Below are 15,762 nucleotides of genomic sequence, written 5' to 3'. Positions count from 1 at the left end.
AAGCCATGAAGCTTTCATGTATGTTTCACTTCCTACAATGTTTCCACAGTAATATATCCCCCCCTCTCACCTACAGGCTCTCACTCCGCCCCTGAATGGTTCCCAGTAGCCATAGAGTTAATGGATGATTTCATTAGATGTGTGGGAGGAGAACTAAGGGAATTCTAATAACAAGAGTTACTGCCATTCAAGACACAGATCCATTTTGCCATCTCATGTAGTGAGCCACAAGTTCTTCCATTTCTATTCCATCGTTCCAAGCTCCATTCTCTTCTCAAGGTACACCCTCCCTAGCCCAGATACTGTGTGCTGGTTACACAAACGCTTCACAGAAGGCACCATGCTGTCCTCTCCAGAACTCCTCCCATAATCTGTCCTTTATTCTATATAAATCCCGAAATGCAGAAAATGCACACACACACCTAAGAAAGAAAAAAAATGGAAATAGTCTATTTCTAAATACCAAAGGACGGGAGATCTCAGCATATGCTAAGCTGTTCTCAACAAGTATCTGGATGCAAAACCAGCAGTGGAGCAAGCTTGCTGAATAAGATTTGCTTTTACACACACACACACAAATCCCATTTGACAGATAATTATTTTGGCATATACAATCCTAGAGATGGGCAAAGCCCAACTACCCATACTTTTAGCTCTATTTGAGCCTTTGATACCAGTCATCACAGGGTTCTGGTGACTTTTCCTTAATTGTGGAACCCTGAAGCCCCTAGAAAGGCCCTGGCTTTTTTATGGCTCTGTTCTTTATTTTTAGAGTTAGGATCCCAGAGGACTGTTTTGGGTAGTTGCTTATCTTCTTGGAAAGCTCTCTGGTGGGAGTTTCTGCCTCCGCTCATATTCAGTGACTGAGGAACTAGAGTGGTGTGGGGTGTATGTGTGCATAGCAGTACAGCACAGCAGTAGCCAAAAGTGCTTTCTTCCATCTCCAGATGGGTCCCTTTTTTCTTGGCAAAGGATTTTTTTTTAACCAATTTATGGTAAATCAGAACAAGATGTTCTGAATCTAAGATAAAAGTATCCACACACAGCTTTCCACTGAAATAACCAAAAGGATGAATTAAAGCTGAATTAGTTGTTTTGGTGCACCTTTGTGTCAAGACCAGCATTATTCACTTAAACTGTCCCTCTGGGGACTAGTGTAGGACCATTACCTGCAGAACATCCTCCTGTCCTTTGTCCAGTCTAATTTAAAAGTCCCAAGCATTAGTATCCCACCATTTCCTCTGGGAGATTGCTAATGCAGTTTGATAAAGCTCACCAATGGAAATTCTTTACTGATGTCTTGTTGCTCAGTGCCCTCCTGTTCCCAGTTACATTTTTTGGCTTCCCAAAAAGAATCTCTTTTCCTCCCCAGTGTTTACATCCTTCCAATCCCTTTGGACAGTTATGATGTCTTCCTTTGGTTGTCATTTGGCCAGGTTAGATATAATTAATATTAGATTTTCCAAAGCCCTAACAGACAAACGAAATAGTGTGTTGTCTTCCTGGAGTGAAGACAAGCCATGTGCCTGCAAGACTAGATGGGGTTCTGAAGACAGGAGGCAAGGCCCCACTGGTTACGACATATAATGACACAAATGACATAGCTTCAGGTAATAATTCACAGATTGCTGAAAACTTCAGAGAGCTCAGAAGGGAGCTAAAGGAGAGGAAAGTACAGGTGATCTTGGAAAGCATTTCTATCCCAGTAGCAAGAGAAGACAAATAACAGAAGATACTAAAAATGAACTGTTGGTTAGGTACGTGAAAATACAAAGACTGGGCCACCTCTGGAGACACGAGGATGTCTGTCTCTATGGAGACAGGAAGATGCCTGGCTTAGCCACCATCTCAGCAGAAGGGGAACAATCTCCTGATGACAGACTAGCTAGATTAGTTGGGTGGGTGTAAAACTAATAACAAAAGAGTAGAGTGCTAAGGGGATAAACATAGTACAAATACACAACCATAAAACTCATACTCAAGGTATCATAAAGAATGTAACATAATGAATCAAGTGACTTAGGAAAATAAATCCTTCAATTGTGTATATACCAATGTTAAAATCTTGAGTAATAAACAAGAATAATTAAGAGTGCTCATTTCTGAGAAAATATTTGATATAACTGGCATTATTGAAACCTTATGGGAGGATTCGCATGACTGGAATCTTAAAATCAGGACGGACAGAGTGGTCAGAAGGGGAGGTGGGGTCATACTTTACGTTAAAGATATGCTATTCTGTTTTAGCATTATTGACAATTCAGAAGTGTAGCTTTTGGAATGCTTATGGATCAGTGTTCCAAGTGATAATGCACAAGATTTGATAGTGATGGGGGTATGTGATAGATCGTGAGATGACGGAACAGGATAAGCAGCTTCTTAAAAATCTATCTATAATATGAAAGAAAAACTGCATTAACCTGGATTATTTAAATCTGGAGGACATATATTGGAGGTCTCATGCTTTCGTAAGTAAAACCTTTCCTAAAAATTATAGATGACAACTTTCTAATATAAAAATTCATGCCTAATTTAGGGTTATTCTATATTTTAGCTCCTTCTGATGGATAAAAATGAACTGATCACTGCACTAATATTTAGTGGTTACATAAGTGCAAGTTATCATGATCTAGTTGTATTTGTTATTTGCAAATTAACTATTATCCTGACCAGTTATATATAAATGTTGGTATTTTAAAAGGCCAAACAATCATGAGCAAAACTGATTTTAAACAAAACAGTATGAATTATAATTGGGAGATGTTTAGGAGAACTTTATGCCATAAACCCTCATAATGCTACCATCTTGAAAGAAGGCTTCTTCCATTAAAAATGCCATTCTTGTTAAGAAGACATGTGAAAGCAGCAATAAACAACATGAAAACACATAACAAATGGAAAAATAAGGACGTTGATAGCAGTGACTACAATTGATAAGGGAAGCTAGAGGCATCAATTAAAAGTCTATGGCCAGTAGAGTTAAAGACAATAAAAATCTATTTCAAAAATGTATTCGGAACACAAGAAACCCTAGCAATTGTATAGGTCCAGTACTAGACAGGGATATAAAATCATCATCATTATCAATAATAGTGATCATAATAATTAGTAGTAGCTGAAAGCCTGTGCTGTCACACAGGTGTAATTCATAAAGCTGTGTATGTAAAAAAGCCAAAGATAACTGAGAACATAATTGGACAATAACAGATTGTGAATCCCAGTGATGATTGAATCTGGTGATATTCTAAAGAAAAAGAGCTCTCAACTATGCTTGTTGCTATTTCCATTGCTTCACACTAACTCAACAGACATTCTAGGCTTCAGAGTTAGGATTAATGTATGTGCTGACTGCATTGTGGGGGTGGTTGGGTTGATTTGTGTATGGGTGGTGCTGTGTTGGGAAATTTGTTTTGATTTGTGCAGGTGGCAAATGAAGGGTGACAAAGGCTTGACAAAGCCCTGGCTGGGATGATTTAACTGGGAATTGGTCCTGCTTCGAGCAGGGGGTTGGACTAGATGACCTTCTGGGGTCCCTTCCAACCCTGATATTCTATGATTCTATGATTCTATGGTGTGTGCTATGGTGAGGAGCTATATGTGTTTGGAATGCAGGTTGTGTTGATGTTTGGGTTGATTAGTGTTTAGGGGTTGTGCTCGGAGAGTTATGTGGATTTGTGCAGATGGCAAATGTTCTATGTTTGTAAAGAGGGATAATGTATTCACATCTTCCTGTGGCAAAGAGATACTTTCTATTCCAATCATAACTAGGTAGTAGGGTAAGCAACAACTGCTAAGTTAAGCATTTTTAAATCTGAAAGACTGGATAACTTGCACCAAAGAGTTTTAAAATAACTGGCTGAGAAGCTCTAAACCATTGATGCTGATGTTTAACAAATCTAGGAATAGTGGGGAAGTCCCAAATTGATGGACTGGTAAATAATGCTAAGGATTTAGTTCATCCAAGAGAAGGTAAAATGGGTACTTCACCACAGTCTATAAATACATACATGAAGAGAAGATTTCAAATAGTGAAAGGTTCTTTTGTTTAGCAAAGTCATAGCAAGATCCAATGGCTGAAAGCTGAAGGTACACCAATTCAGACTAGAAATAAGGCACACATTTTTAATAATGAGTGTAATAACCTTCTAAATCATTTACATTGGGTGGTGGTGGATACACTGTGTTAAATCCAGATTGAATATTTTTCATAAAAGGTATGATCTAGCTCATTTTGAAATTATGGGCTTTATGTAGGAATTACTGAATGAGGTTTTATAGTCTGTGTTATTCAGGAGATCAGATTATCTTCTTGCCTTAAAACCTACCCATATATGAAAACCAGCAGCAACTGGAAGTGAGCTAGTCACAAACCCTGAGTGCAGCTGACTCACTGTTTTCCCTTCTTATCTCACTAGTATACCATGGAAAGATAGAGGCAACAGAAAACTAAACCACAGCTTTGACAGACTAACAGGATTTCAGAAGAAATCAATCCAGCTTTCTTCCTGTAAATCAACTGTGCATGTGGGATTGTATCTGTGTCAGGGAAAGTTTCTTTGTAGGGGAGAGAGAGAGAGAGAGAGAGAGAGAGAGAGAGAGGAGTATGTGTGTTCATCTGTGTATGGGGAAAGGCATGTGTGCATGTGTGTTGTATCTGTGAAGGGAGGATGTATGTGTGGAGAGCATGTTTAAGGTATGTCTACACTTACAGCAATGTGTAGACTACAGACACTGCATGCCCAGCTAGTACGGTATAAACAGCAGTGCCAACAGTGAACTCTGCTTAGGCGAGTAAAGAAGAGTGCCCTACATGCCTGAACTCTAGGGTATATACCCTACACAGCTCTCGACACATCCATGCATTGCCTGCCCCGTCTACACTTCTATTTTTAGCAGTGCAGTGTCCCATTGCCTTCCCATTGCCAGAGTCTTTCCCCACCACAGTGAATGACAGTGAAGATATAAATTGTCACATGCCAATAACTTTTCTTCTCCTAAAAAAAGATTCTCACGATGTGATTCTAGTGAAAAAAGCAAAAGAAAAACCCCTCAAGTTCACTCCAAAACCTAGACTCCCACTTCAGAGTCTGGAAATGGCTGGCAGTGCTGTGAAAGCCCTGAGGGAGAGAAGACTTTATATCACTAAATAGTGATGTCTCTGGCTGAGTGAGTGATCTATGCATTCCTTGTTGTCCAGAAAGGTGGCAGCCACAACACTGGGCCTCAACAGTGATGATGTTAGCATGGCAAAGTATGGGGGTGAAGGTCTACAGGGGTGTTATTGAAAGAGCTGAATGGCAACTGAGCCCAGTTCTGCTGCATGACAGTGCCTCAGCTACTCTCAATCCCTTTCACTCCTCTATTGCATTTCTGTCTCTTCTGTAGAGTTAGTCAGAAAAATTTTAATGATCCAACATTTTGATGAGTGGGGGGAAAATGTCATGAGATTTTTTCTGAGTTTTGATCATGTCTGCTCAACGTTACTTCAAGCATTCGTTCTGTTTTTACAAATGAGTAGACCTGCCACTTTAACCTTTGTCCTCTGGGATAATGTTGTTGAACTGGGACATTTTGATAGGTGTATTGTGATGCTGCTTTGCCATATTGCAGCCATGAGGATATTTTAAGGAATAGTGGCCTGAAAAACACAGATTGTCCCATCAGAATAAGAAATGCTGTTTGAAAGAAGGGGCCCTACATAGTCCTAAGGAATCTCACTTCTACCTATATGTTGGCTCTCATCTACCCTGCTTATCCTTCTGCTCCCTACTCTCATCTGAGTCCTCCCGCCTGCTTGCTCCCTTCATTTCCTTCTCCCACTCTTGATTTCACACTTTCTATCACACTGCCTTCTTTGCTTGAAATGGTCTCACTCTTGTTCCCTAACTGATCTCTCAGTTCCCTTCTTCAAGCCTAGTCCTTCAATGAGTCTTTCCTCAATAGTGGTCTCCGCACACCCTCCCCTATCTGAGCTGTTGTTTTGTGTTTTGTCTAATCTGAGTTTAAGTTTAAGCACTTTGTGACAGGAACCATGATTTATTAGGTAAAGCCAACATGCAAGTGGCATAAGATAAATGTCTCATCATCATAAAATGGCAACATGGTGACATGATTTTCTTGCAGACTTTAAATTTCAATTGCTGAGAGACTAATTTATTTCACAGCAGAACAGTCACCAGTTAGTTGATTAAGCAATTTTTTTTAAATGGGAAAAGGATCAGAAAAATAACTGAAAAATGGACACTACTACTATCTGTTCCCTGTATTTACTAGGTCACATCCACTTAATTTACTGACAAAGGACATTTTTCCTATAGAGTCAGCAGAGTGAGCATTGAAGTCCAGGCTCCATGTGTATTTGCCTTGAGCATAATCAAAAAACCCAGATGAGTTCAGACTCCAGAATGCTTATACTGTGGGTGATACTGTATTGAAGCAGAACAAACCCTGCTTGATTTTCAGATAGCAGGCTGAATTTGCACTGTCAGTAAAGGTGAGAAATCTTGTTTTGACATGTAAACTGAGTAGAGCAAAGACAAAGCCACTGAAGGAGAATAAATATGGTATAACAAGTAGTCATTTTACTGACAGTTTATTTTTCTGACAATGACCACCACATTTAAAAATGGAAAATACAGCCACTGCTTTGAAAACTGATGCTACAGCCACTCCAGAGCTCCTCATTAAAGTTACACAGTATTTTGTTCTTTTTGAATTCATGTCAAATCCATCCCTGCCATGTCCTGAAGCAAAGACCAATGAATTTAGAAGCAGCGGAAGTATCATATGAGTTAAAGGGAAATAACCCTTAAAATTGACCTGCTAAGGAGGGATGGGGGGGAACCTCCCCACCCCCTTTCCTCCTTCCTATTGCTGTAGAAAGAAGGCCTAAATAAATGAAGGTATTTTACATTAGAAATTCGGGATCTCTGTATCCTGAAAAATGTTATGGAAATTCTGGAGGGCTAGTGAAATGATGACATCATAATAGTCCAGAAAGTCAAAATGTAGCAAGTGAGAAGGGGAAAGGATTTTAGTCAGACTGTTGAAACACTTTGTTTTTTTGTTTCCAGCTATTTAACTTCAATGACTAATTTAGACAAAATTAAGGTGTCAGAGCTCAAAAATGTCACCTCTTAGACTCATAGCAGGTTCTCTAGGAAAGAGCACACTTTACTTTCCTGATATTTCTAATGATAAAAAGAGGAAAAAATGTTTTTGGGAAAACAAAACCTTCCAGTCCTTCAGATAAGACAGGCACAAACCCAATGTTAGCATTTATATTCTCTTTCCAAGCCTCAGAAAAACCACTACTGTCTAGGAGAAAAAACACTACCGTCTAGGAGACTTTAATTAAAATATGTTGCACTGAGCAGATATTTTGAGAAGGACTGTTGACTAGTGGTTGGAGCATCAGGCTGGCAGTTAGGGGATATATGTATACACTTTTGTTTCTTGCTCAGCCACTGACTTGCTGTGTGATCTCAAGTAAGTCACATGGCACCTTAACTTCCCCAGCTATTAAACAGAGATAATAAGAGTTACCTATATTTGGCACTCGTGCAACCACTGCTGAAATACTGTGTCCAGTTCTGGTTCCACAATTTGAGAAAGTTGTTGGTAAACTGGAGAGGGTTCAGAGAAGAGCCACGGAGAATGATTAACAGATTAGTAACCATGCTTGATAGTGATAGACTCACGGAACTCAATCTATTTAATTTAACAAAGAGAAGGTTAAGGAGTGACTTAACTGAGGTCTGTAAGTATCTACATGGAGACCAAACATTTAATAATGAGCTCTTCAATCTAGCAGAGAATGGTATCATACGATCCAGTGGCTGAAAGCTGAAGCTAGAAAAATTTAGACTGGAATTAAGGCACAAATTTTTAACTGAGAAGAGTAATTAACCATTGGAACACTTTACCAAGGCTCACGGTGGATTCTCCATCACTGGCAATTTTCAAATTAAGACTGATTTTTTAAAAAAAGGATATGATATCATTCAAACTGGAATTAATTCAGGATAGTTCTATGGCCTATGTTATGCAGGAGGTCAGACTAGATAATCACAGTGGTCCCTTCTGGCCTTACAATCTGTGAATATATCTTACTGGGGAGGTGGAATGGGGCGCAGAAGGAGGTTTAATTAATGTTAATAATTTGCAGGAAGGGCAAAATATTATCATCAAAATTATAGAAAAAGAATATATGATACTTTATCCTTCCCTCCAAGAATCTCAGAGATCTGCACAAATAATATTAAATTAAACCTCAAAACAACACTAGGAAATAAATAAATCTTTTCCACCGTTTGCATCTGGGAGTATATAATGAGCAAGCTATTGCCTGCAAGTCTCATTTAATGACTTTATATTCATGATTTGATTTTAAAATGTGTAATTTTTTATTTCCCAAGTGTTAAATGAACAAAAAATATGTGTTATTTCACGTCAGCCCTTCTCCAGCCCTTGATCTTCATGTAGCAGCTACAACAGAGCCTTTAGATCCAATGTCTGTGTTTGGAGGCTCAGTCCTGATTATTCTATTGGTATCTTGGACATATCTGAAAATTAGTTTTTATCCCAACTTTTTTTTAAATGCATGTAAGTGCCCTTCATTTTCTCAACACCATTCTTCTCCACAATACTGAATTAGACAAATTCTTGAAATATCACCTCCTCTAGTTCACCTAGATGAAATCAATGTGCTGAAGGGACAGGACCAAACAAAGGTGCAGTATTGGCTAATAATACTTTTTAGTATTAGTATTCACACAGAACCGATTAATGTACTTTACAAATGTCACATACTGAATTTTCACAGCAGCCATATGTAGTGGATAATTATTCATTAGGACTCTCATTTTGCAGATGGAGAAATTCAGGCCAAGAGATTATATGACTTGGCCAAGTCCTCAAAGAGAGTCAGTGTCTGAGCCAGCACTGGAACTCAGGTTTCAGAGTAGCAGCCGTGTTAGTCTGTATTCGCAAAAAGAACAGGAGGACTTGTGGCACCTTAGAGACTAACCAATTTATTTGAGCATCCGATGAAGTGAGCTGTAGCTCACGAAAGCTTATGCTCAAATAAATGGGTTAGTCTCTAAGGTGCCACAAGTACTCCTTTTCTTTTCACTGGAACTCAGAGTCTCTCCATCTCACTCCCATGCTCATACTACCAGACTACCGCACCTCTGGGCGGGACAGTCATTAGAAAAAGGGTGAGAAATGAAAAGAAAGAAAATGACCAGAAGGGTTATCTCACAGGATGGAATGAAGAAAACAGAGTGAAATGGGAAGCACAGGGAGACAGAAAGAGTAAATGGAAGAACAACAGAGCAGCAGTATTCCACAAGAGCACCTGAGAGAGTCTACATAGGAGCATCAGAATTGTCAGAGTGGATCAGACCCATGGCCCATTTAGTCTTGTATCCTGACTCTAGGGTGACCAGATGAAACGGAGAAAATATCAGGACACATGGGGGAAGCAAAAAAACAAAACAAACAAACAAACAAACAAACAAACAAACACGCCGGAGTGGCCAAAGCCGCAATATCAGGACAAATGGCGTCCCGTCCATTCATCGGGACAAAGACCTAAAAATCGGGACAGTCCCGACAGTGGACAGAACCAGATATTTCAGAGGAAGGTGAAAGAATTCCTACAGTAGGCAGATGTAGAATAATTTGTCTCCTACCTCAGGGTTTCCCACTAGCCCCCAGTAGTTAGAGATTTGTTGAAGTCCTGAAGCATGAGGTTTAATGTTTTTCCCCTACATTTATATCAGCATTAACTCTAGATATTTTTGTTATTATTGATATAAACATCCAATACCTTTTTTAGATTTTGCTAAGTTCTTCTCTTCAGTGACATCCTGTGGCAATGAGTTCCATGGTTTATTTTTGTATTTTGTGAAAAAGTATTTCCTGTTACCAATTTTGAATTTGCCATCTTTCAATTTCATTAGATGTCCTCATGACAGGGCTGGTTTAGAGCCCTATGCCTGAAAGAATAACACCTCTATACCCCAGGGGAGTTTAGGTAAGAAGGAATAGGACCTAGGAAAGGGTTAATGAAACTGACAGGGTCTTAATTAGGACACCTTTGTGTCACCTGGGAAAGAGGTGTGTTTGGTCCTAATTGGGATTATCTTGATACCTTTGAGAAAGGTGTCTGTGATGGCAGGCCTATAAAGAAAGCTTGTAGCATACTGGGAAGCGTGAGAGCCAAGCCAGAAACAGAGATGCCTAGGTGGCAGGAGGCCAGGGCTCCTGGCTTAGTAGGAAACCTTAGAGAGGACAAAAGGAAGACAAGGGGCTGAGCCTGAAAGAGGAAGTGGGAGATTCTCACTGTAGTGAGCCTGACACAGGGCCTTGTAAGGGATTAAGAGTATGTCTACACTTAAAACACTACAGTGGCACAGCTGCGCTGTTGTAGCACTTCAGAGTAGACACTATCTACTCCAATTGGAAGGGTTCTGCTGTCAGCAGAGCTAATCCATCTCCCGGAGAGGCGATAGCTAGGTCGATGGAGGAATTCTTCTCTCTACACCAGAGGTTAGGTCGGTATAGCTATGTCTCTCAGGAGTGTGGATTTTTCACACCCCTGAGAGACAAAGCTATACTGATGTAAGTTCCTAGTGTAGACCAGGCCTAAGACACTGTAACAGGACTTTGCAGGGGACTCAGCCAGAGTGTGAGATATTTGAATGAGTTTTCATAGATTCCGAGGCCAGAAGGGCCCATTGTGATCATCTAATCTGACCTTCTATATAACACAGGCCCACAGTATAATTCCTAGAGCACATCTTTTAGAAAAATAGCCAATCTCGATTTCAAACTTGTCTGTGATGAAGAATCCGCCATGACCCTGGCTAAATTGTTCCAATGATTAATTACCCCCACTGTCAGCCTTATGCCTTATTTCCAGACAAAATTTGTTTAGCTTCAACTTCCAGCCACTGGATCATGTTATTCCTTTCTCTGCTTTGAAATTTGAAAATACCCCTTTGAAAATACCATTATTAAAAATGTTTTCCCCATGTAGATATTGATAGACTGTAACCAAGTTACACCTTTAACTTCTCTTTGTTAAGCTAAATAGCTTTTGAATCCATAGACACCGACTCTGTGGGTGCTCCAGGACTGGAGCACCCAGGGGAAAAAATTAGCGGGTGACTTAGCACCCATCGGCAGCCAGCTCTGCCCTCCCCTCAGTACCTCCCATCCGCCGGCAGCCCCTCCCTCCCAGCGCCTCCCGCTCACCGTGATCAGCTGTTCTGCGGTGTGCAGGAGGCACTGGGGGGAAGGGGAGAGTAGCAGGGATGGCGTGCACTCGCGGGAGGTGGCGGAACTGGGAGAGAAGAGTCGGGGTGGGACAGGAAGAGGCAGGGGTGGGGCCTTGGGCTGAGCAGAGTTGAGCACCACCGGGCAAAGGAAAACGCCGGCGCCTGTGTTTGAATGTATTACTATAAGACATGTTTTCTAATCCTTTAATCATTCTCATGGCTCTTCTCTGAACCCACTATAATTTACCAACATTCTTCTTGAACTGTGGACACCTGAACTGGACACAGTATTCCAGCAGCAGTCGCACCAATGCCAAATACAGAGGGAGCTCATGTTCAGCTGATTATCCACCATGACTGTCAGGAACTCACCTGCTGCAAGCCTGGCAACCCAATGAGCTCAGCTGGGCCCAATAAACTATCCCTAAGTGACTGCATTCCCTGATTGGTCAGAAGAGCCAACAGATCACCACTTAAGCCTTGTAGCACCAGCAGCACAGTGGCTACTGGATGCATTCCACACCTGCATCCTGTCCAGCCCTTGCCTGCCCTGGCTCCAGCACCAGCCCCTGCCTACCTCTGAACACCTGATTCCTAACTCCTGCCTCTGATCACTGTCTTCTCTTCTGAGCCCAGCTCTAGCTCTGCCCTTTAGGTCTCTTCTGGTTCTTGATTCTGACCACTGACTTGTCTCCTGACCATGCCTCCAGTTCTGCCCGTCAATTCTGTTCCAACCACGACGCCATACTCCTTCTCCGATCACTAAATTGCACCACCTACACTTTGGTGTGTGACAACAACCCCCAAATCTTTTTCAGAGTTTTGATTGTGTGCCATTTGTTGTAGAGATGACCTGAGGTCCTGGGGCCCAGGAAGGAGGTCTTGAAGATAGTGTGACTGTGGGTGTGACTGCGTGTCTATTTTGGACATGGGATTTAATGTCACACAAGGGAAAGTTTCTGTTCTCCCTTCCTCTTAACAACATAAGGGATGGCTCAGCAGTTAGAGCATCCCCTAGCACTCAGTTGTAACTACCCCAAGTCTCCAATCTCTCAAGCACCCCTTCTGAGGCCCCATTTCTCTTCTGGGATATTGGCCCTCTGACCAGATCACAGACTCATCGAACCTACATGTCTATGCCCTGGTCTACACTAGGACTTTAGGTCGAATTTAGCAGCATTAAATCGATGTAAACCTGCACCCGTCCACACGATGAAGCCCTTTATTTCGACTTAAAGGGCTCTTAAAATCGATTTCCTTACTCCACCCCGACAAGTGGATTAGCGCTTAAAACGGCCTTGCCGGCTCGAATTTGGGGTACTGTGGACACAATTCTACGGTATTGGCCTCCGGGAGCTATCCCAGAGTGCTCCATTGTGACCGCTCTGGGACAGCACTCTCAACTCAGATGCACTGGCCAGGTAGACAGGAAAAGAACCGCAAACTTTTGAATCTCATTTCCTGTTTGGCCAGCGTGGCAAGCTGCAGGTGACCATGCAGAGCTCATCAGCAGAGGTGACCATGATGGAGTCCCAGAATCGCAAAAGAGCTCCAGCATGGGCCGAACGGGAGGTACGGGATCTGATCGCTGTATGGGGAGAGGAATCCGTGCTATCAGAACTCCGTTCCAGTTTTCGAAATGCCAAAACCTTTGTCAAAATCTCCCAGGGCATGAAGGACAGAGGCCATAACAGGGACCCGAAGCAGTGCCGCGTGAAACTGAAGGAGCTGAGGCAAGCCTACCAGAAAACCAGAGAGGCGAACGGCCGCTCCGGGTCAGAGCCCCAAACATGCCGCTTCTATGATGAGCTGCATGCCATTTTAGGGGGTTCAGCCACTACTACCCCAGCCGTGTTGTTTGACTCCTTCAATGAAGATGGAGGCAACACGGAAGCAGGTTTTGGGGACGAAGAAGATGATGATGATGATGAGGTTGTAGATAGCTCACAGCAAGCAAGTGGAGAAACCGGTTTTCCCGACATCCAGGAACTGTTTCTCACCCTGGACCTGGAGCCAGTACCCCCCGAACCCACCCAAGGCTGCCTCCTGGACCCAGCAGGCGGAGAAGGGACCTCCGGTGAGTGTGCCTTTTAAAATACTATACATGGTTTAAAAGCAAGCATGTGGAAGGATTACTTTGCCCTGGCATTCGCGGCTCTCCTGGATGTACTCCCAAAGCCTTTGCAAAAGGTTTCTGGGGAGGGCAGCCTTATTGCATCCTTCATGGTAGGACACTTTACCACTCCAGGCCAGTAACACGTACTCGGGAATCATTGTACAACAAAGCATTGCAGTGTATGTTTGCTGGCATTCAAACAACATCCGTTCTTTATCTCTCTGTGTTATCCTCAGGAGAGTGAGATATAATTCATGGTCACCTGGTTGAAATAGAATGCTTTTCTTCAGGGGACACTCAGAGGAGCCCATTCCTGCTGGGCTGTTTGCCTGTGGCTAAACAGAAATGTTCCCCGCTGTTAGCCACAGGAAGGGGGGAGGGTTGAGGGGGTAGCCACACAGTGGGGGGAAGCAAAATGCGACCTTGTAACGAAAGCACATGTGCTATGTATGTAATGTTAACAGCAAGGTTTACCCTGAAAGACTGTAGCCACTGTTTTATAAATTGTGTCTTTTTAAATACCGCTGTCCCTTTTTTTTTCTCCACCAGCTGCATGTGTTTCAATGATCACAGATCTTCTCCTTCCCAGAGGCTAGTGAAGCTTAGAAAGAAAAAAAAACGCACTTGAGATGAAATGTTCTCCGAGCTCATGCTGTCTGCCCACACTGACAGAGCACAGACGAATGCGTGGAGGCAAATAATGTCGGAGTGCAGGAAAGCACAAAATGACCGGGAGGAGAGGTGGCGGGCTGAAGAGAGTAACTGCTAGCAATCCGTATCACCTGCCTGCTCACCATAAGACAGTTCAATAGGACTGACTGCAGGACTAAAGAGAATGACCTGGTCAAGTCACTCCAAATTTAGTCCCTGCGCCCATGTCTGCCCAGGCGCTCCCAGCCGACGTGGCCAGGAGCACCTCGGACACGACGAGGACGGCTACCAGTCGTACTGCACCGTCTGCTGCCAGAAGGCAATGGGTTGCTGCTACTGTGTAGCAATGCCGTACCGCGTCTGCCAGCACCCAGGAGACATAGGGTGACGGTTACCTGAGCGGGCTCCATGCTTGCCGTGGTATGGCGTCTGCACAGGTAACTCAGGAAAAAAGGCGCGAAACGATTGTCTGCCCTTGCTTTCACGGAGGGAGGGAGGGAAGGGGGGCCTGACGATATGTACCCAGAACCACCCGCGACAATGTTTTAGCCGCATCAGGCATTGGGATCTCAACCCAGAATTCCAATGGACAGCGGAGACTGCGGGAACTGTGGGATAGCTATCCACAGCGCAACGCTCCAGAAGTCAACTCTAGCCTCGGTACTGTGGAAGCACTCCGCCGACTTAATGCACTTAGAGCATTTTCTGTGGGGACACACACACTCGAATATATAAAACTGATTTCTAAAAAAAAGACTTCTATAAATTCAACCTTATTCCATAGTGTAGACATACCCTATGATTCTGTGGCCTGGCTGGAGGACATAGTTTCCAGAAGAGGAAGGGAGCACCTGGATGTCCAAAGGGGGTTCTTGAGATGTGAAAACTTGAGGTAGTCATGCCCAAGTACTAAGGGGTGCTCTAACCAGTGGGTTGTCCCTTGATAATCACCTTATGTATTATGAGGAAGGGAGAACAGAAGCTCCCAATCTACCTTTTTTATAACAATGATTATTTAAATACACTTTTATCATGTCCCCTTTTATTTGTGTCCTTTCTAAACTAATCAAACTCAATCTTTTCAATCTCTCTTCATATGAGTTTTTCCATGCCTCAAATTACTTCATTACTCTCATCGCAACCTCTTCTAATTCTGCAATGTCTTTTTTGAGATGAGTGAGAAGAACTGCACATATTTGAGATGAGGTTGCACCATTGAGTTATACAATGGCATCATATTTTCAATACTCTTCATCCAATTACTCACATATTCTAACATCTTCTTTGCTTTTTTGACCGCAGCTACACGTTGAACAGAGGTCTTCATTAAGTTGTCCACAATGACACCTACATCCCTTTTGTGAATTGATTTAGGGTATGTCTACAGAGCAGCTGGAATGGTGCTTCCCAACATGGGTAGACAGACACACTTTAGCTCTGCTTAAGCTAGCATGTTATAAATAGCAATGTGATCACAGCAGCGTGGATGGCAGTTTGGGCTAGCAGCCTGAGTACAAGCCTACCCGACCCCCTGGGTATGTACTTAGGTGCTAGACCAAGCCACCACTAGTGCTGCCATGGTCACACTACTATTTTTAATGTGCTAGGCTGGAGCAAAGCTATGCGTGTAGGTCTACTTGCACTGGGAAGAACTCTCCCTGCTGCTGTGTAGACATACCCTCCTTTAATTTAGACCCATTGAGGTGTATG

General features: G+C 42.6%; 1 protein-coding gene across 4 annotated transcripts in view; it reads right to left on the bottom strand.

Moving 5' to 3' along the window:
- Positions 1–15,762, bottom strand: part of CASR (calcium sensing receptor) — a 175,521-nt gene that overhangs the window by 141,994 nt on the left and 17,765 nt on the right. The gene's annotated exons all lie outside the window — the stretch shown is intronic.

Source organism: Lepidochelys kempii, chromosome 1 (assembly GCF_965140265.1).
Source record: "Lepidochelys kempii isolate rLepKem1 chromosome 1, rLepKem1.hap2, whole genome shotgun sequence".
In the NCBI taxonomy this organism is placed as follows: Eukaryota; Metazoa; Chordata; order Testudines; family Cheloniidae; genus Lepidochelys; species Lepidochelys kempii.
This window is presented reverse-complemented; position numbering and strand designations above follow the sequence as displayed.